This window comes from Cyprinodon variegatus, unplaced genomic scaffold (assembly GCF_000732505.1).
Source record: "Cyprinodon variegatus isolate N-32 unplaced genomic scaffold, C_variegatus-1.0 Scaffold85, whole genome shotgun sequence".
NCBI classification, from domain to species: domain Eukaryota; kingdom Metazoa; phylum Chordata; class Actinopteri; order Cyprinodontiformes; family Cyprinodontidae; genus Cyprinodon; species Cyprinodon variegatus.
The window spans coordinates 541,402-546,594 of record NW_015150538.1 but is presented as its reverse complement, the minus strand read 5'-3'; the positions used below and the strand labels follow the sequence as shown (position 1 = coordinate 546,594).

Below are 5,193 nucleotides of genomic sequence, written 5' to 3'. Positions count from 1 at the left end.
CAGTTAAATTCTGGATTTTATGTTTGTGCTTGTCACATAATGCCCTTTAAATGTAATAAAATATTGGTAAAAAGTTCAAGGGAAATGGAAACTTCTTAAAGAATCTGGTACTGTGGGAGTTAATTGTTAGAGTGAAAACTGTTTTTGCACTTGAAAAAACACACTTAAAATATTTGGGTTAGTGATGCATTAAAAAAAGGTTATTTTTATAAATCAGATTTCTCCAACTGATCTTTTTAAAATGCCAGTTCATGTGTCCCACAGAGATCGTGACAAGGCGGCTTATATCTCTCCCACATGTATCGAGTTGTCACAGCAGAAGCTACTTGTGGGTGATAAACAAAAACTGGTTTCAGCCTGATAGACTGAGTGATGCAGATAGAAAGGACAAAGACAGAAACAGAGTGGGATAAGAAACTTACATAAATGCTGGCTCATAGCCCTGAGTGTGGTCTACACCTCCAAAATAGAGTTAGAGATACTCCACAACCAGGTTCTTATTTTTAAAAAACTCAACTCAACAGGTGTTGCCTCTTAGGCAAATCACTAAGCATGCAAAGCACATACTTAGTGATTTTTAACACTGATGTGAACAAAAGACATGAATACATTTGGTTGTCACAACACATGCAAACATACATACATTCATAAATGGCTACATACTGAAGACCTCCCTGATAATCTTGCATAAACACATGCCACAGAGGAGACTGTCTAGTATTCTGCCAAACAGACAGCATAGTGACAACATGACAAATGTCATTGGCAGACACGAACCAGTGCGTCCACTACTGCTGGGAAGGCACAATCCTGCATTTACCCCCTGGGTAGATATGATGACAGCAAAGCGACAGAAAGCATTGCTATTATCTTTAAAAAAAATCACACATTTAAAACACTGCTGTTGCCTGCAGCTATTATCAAACATGCTTCTGATAAAAAAAAAGTAAAAAAAAAAAAAAAAGAGTTTAAATCCTTTAAAGTGACTTGATGAGATTCTCAGGTACCAGAGTATGCTGTTCATGACTATGGTTCAATACATGCTTCCATATAATACTAGCTAGTTATTTGATTCACAGGAATCACTGAATAGACATTGTGGAACGTCACATCATCTAACCTCGCCTTCTCCCAGGTTTATGACTGACATTAGCCTATGACTGTCAAACAGTGACGTAGCACTGACGTCCCTTACGCAACGCTACGTGAAAGATATACTGGTCTCATTAACACAATGTAGGTATATCTGGTTTTGTCAGATAAACATTCAACATTGTCTCAACAGTTTTGTATTAAACTCAATGACGGTCTGCATTTTTGGGCAATCGTGCAAATCTAGGCCGTATTCTGACTTTAAATCTCAAAATCTCAAGTGGGGGTATAGCTCAGTGGTAGAGCATTTGACTGCAGATCAAGAGGTCTCTGGTTCAACTCCAGATGCCCCCTCTTTCCTGTCTAGAGGCTTTAAGCGTCTATAAAGTACTGCAGCTTCTCAAAAGAAACTTTGCTTTGTACTGCTCTAATTAACACAATGTAGTGATATCTGCTCTTGTCAGATAAACATTCAGAGATGGGTACTCAAGTTTGTTACTCGTACTTGTGTCACATGTGACTATTTTTTTCTTCAAAATTAAAAAGCTTACCTCTTATTACTAATTATCTAAATTGCCTTTTACACTTTCATTCCTGTAGGCAAACATTTTGTCTAACTTTTCTCAATAATAGTTTTGTGAATTTTGTTTCCTTCCTCCTGACGTCAGTGATGTTGAAGGCCACATAGCTCATACGCTCAGCTATCCTTATTTTAGAAGAGTGATATCAGAGCTGTATAGCGTCCCTTATAAATATTCATTCTGTTGTCATTAATCAACTTTGAAACCTAATTTTGTTATGATTTTGATCCCTTTTAGGGATTCAATTTCTGCCAAATCTGCCTTATGATCTTTTTTGTTTGGCACAGTGTAGCCAGATTAATTTAGCAACATGCTACATCACTTGTAATGTTGTTCCCAGGCCTGCAACGTTCCCTTCTTAAAAAAAAAAAAAGTAATAATGCTAGTCTATTAAGTTTAAATAAAGCTGGAATGGCAAATTAATGACGTATTTACAACTCATTTCTAGATGTGTTTTGAAATTACAGTAAATCGCAATATAACCTTCCTCCTCTGTAGTTTAGATTATACTGCTGGAATTGTTGAGTAACCCATCCAAATCATTAAATCCAGGTGTTCCAAGCTTTTTATTCACGAAATATAGCAACAAGGCATTCAGCTTCTACCGTATACAGATTTGTGAAACAGAAGCTTTTCCATTTTTCTATTAATACTCTGGTCGATGTTCAGTCCTTATCTTTAAAAAAACAGGCAAATGACCTGAAAAAAAAAAAAAGCTTAATAAATTAAGCATGATGCCCATTATAGGATGAACAATTCTACAGTACCAGCTTTGTGGGGGGAATTCGAGTACACACCTGTGTACAAAGCAAGACCCAGACAGTCACTTAAATTGTTCAACACAAAACTTGTTCTAGACAAAACCTGCAGTAACAGGTTTTGTCTAGAACAATTTAAACGGTCTGCAAAGATCCCTGACTCAAATAGGGGTAAGAAAACACCCTAGAGATGAATTAGAGCAGGGATTTCAAACCATGCAGTCTTGTCCAACATCAATGTTTGGTGTCATGCGATGTGTTTCTTGAAGAATGATGAAAAAATCCATCTGTGTGAGAAGGCAGATGTGTATTATTTCAATTAAATGGTCCCTGAAGTAGAAAAGAGAGTTCATTTATTTCTGATTAACTGGCTCAGTTCAGAGGCATATTCAGCCTTTTCCTAATTTGCTTTTGCAGAGGAAGGCCAATGTCCTTTCCCAGTCACCCAAAAATAAACTCCTGCTTGAAGTTTTGAAGCAGCGTGACCCTCCTGGCAAATTTAAGGCCACCAGATATCCTCAAGGAGTAGTTGTTGATATCAGAAACACCTGTGTGTTTGCTACGTAGGTGACGGTAAATGACGGACTATGTTGGCTTGAGCGGGAAGAAGAGCACTCTGGTCTCATTACAGAAAAGGTCATCATCTCCCATGTTAATGTGGGGCAATAAAAAGAGAACATTAGCTAGCACACAGACAGGCATGCACTCGTACTGTTGAAAGAACATATTTAAATCATGTAATCACTGAGCTAATTGCCTGTTTTTGCTTACAGACCTGCTGTGTGGTGTTGGGTACATTGCCTAAACAGATGCAAATGTGCAAAACCCATCCTGTTCCCTATTGCTTCATAACATGTTTACATCCAACCTTCTTGGAGCCAGGCTCCACTTCCTCTGCGCATTTTTCAGATCTGCAGGTTCTGCTTGTTCTGTTTTTTCTCTGTGTGTTTTTTTTTTTCTGGGAAGGCTGTGAGGAGCATGGGGGATGTGGCGGAAGAACAAGAGATATGTCCGTTATACACTGGTTTACAAGGACATACAAGCAGAAGGTTTTGAAGGGAAGAAATCTATAAGCAGCTTCTAGCTTTGGTAATCAAATGATTTATTATTTAAGGAGATTGGCAAAACAAATAATGCTTTTGGAATAAAAGATAATTCCTTCTTCTTTACATGAAGGTGGAAATATTTGCAGAACAAATCATTAATGGGTGAAAATAAAACCCATTATGTCCCACCTCGGGATATAGGTGTGGCAGCATCATGCTGTGGGGATGCCAGTACTGCAGCAGGGACCAACTTTAAGGGGATATAAATAGTTTTGCACAGCATCAGGACAAAAAGGCCCTACTTTGACCTCCTCGCTTCATCAACTATTTATTATTCTGTTACCGATCTGATCATATACAATTGTCTTATGGTCTTTGTTTACATGACCTGATCACCATGTGGTTAAAATAAAAAGAATAAGGCATCCATTACATGTATTTTCTGTTATGCTATGAGTCCACATCATAGCTATCCACAACTATAAAGTTCTGAACCTTTTAAATAATTATGGATATATAAACTATCTTAACATGGCGGACGTTATACAAAAAAACAATGCAGACATTCAGCTTTTTGGTCAAAATTAAATACCTGGATCCTTTGCTGTTTCTTTTTCTTAAAGGAAGATTTGCGCTGATTAAATGTCTTTTGTTTTTTGACACATCTTCCAGTATATTCAGAAAAAGGCAATGAATCACAGCAATTATAATCAATTGTACTTGATTTGTGATTCAGTTTTGAGATGTTTGCTACCTTTCTTATCTCTATAATTCTGCCTTAAGTAAATCTGTTCTCAGACATCAGCATGTTAGTAGACAGTCAGTGTGGATCTAGGATTCACTTTATTATTTTAAATTTAGAAACTGCTTTAATTAGATCCTTTTATCTGAGTAGGAGATGTGTTCTCTTTTTCAAAATTTCGCTGCAGTGAGTAGTTCACTCTTTAAACACTATAGTTTTTTATGTAACATTATGCATTTTAGTTCCAGGCAACTTGAGAGTGTGCAAAGATATACGCTGATCTGGATTTTCAGGTATAAAATAGCACAATGAGACTGATCAACAGAGCTCATAATCTGCTTTTATCATGGGCTGAAAGATACTTTGAATAATGGTATGCTCTTATATTGCATTGCAAGCCTTGTTACAACAAATGTATATATGTGTTGTTAATTAAACAGCTTTATGCCATAAAATATTCACCAGATTATTTTTCCTACTGCAGATCTGGGAACTTTTTTCTCCTAAAGTTAATAACATTGGTTGCATAATATCTGATTAATGTTAGTAAAAAATATATTATGTTAATTACTACAAAATAGAAACATTTTACTGTGAGGGTTAAATAAACCATAGCAGTTATCCTCCATTATCATCATCAGATGCTAAATGACTGTTAAGAGTTTGTGCAGCAACTTAAGGAGCACAGTTGCTGCTTGAGAGAATAAACCTGCAGGCTGCTGAATGTTATTTTGTCCGTTGAAACACTTGTCTCTCTTCCTTGGTCGTGTAACTTTGTTTGATAACGATAACAGATTATTTTTAAAGTTGTTTAATTGTTCTATTTTTTCTCTCTCAACCTTTCATTGTGATCAAAATGTGTCTTGCTTTTCCCTTAGGGTCATAAATCTACCACAAAGACAAAAAAGAAAGTTAGTTGCCTTACATCTCAGTTGAGACATGGATAGAATGCACAATGATCAATTTATTTTATT

The 5,193-nt window shown here is 36.4% G+C and overlaps 1 non-coding gene across 1 annotated transcript; it reads left to right on the top strand.

Annotated features, from left to right (window-relative positions):
* Window positions 1-1,374: 1,374 nt before the first annotated feature.
* Window positions 1,375-1,446, top strand: trnac-gca. Its single transcript has one exon. It is a non-coding gene; the product is annotated as a tRNA-Cys (tRNA).
* The last annotated feature ends 3,747 nt before the right edge of the window (window positions 1,447-5,193 follow it).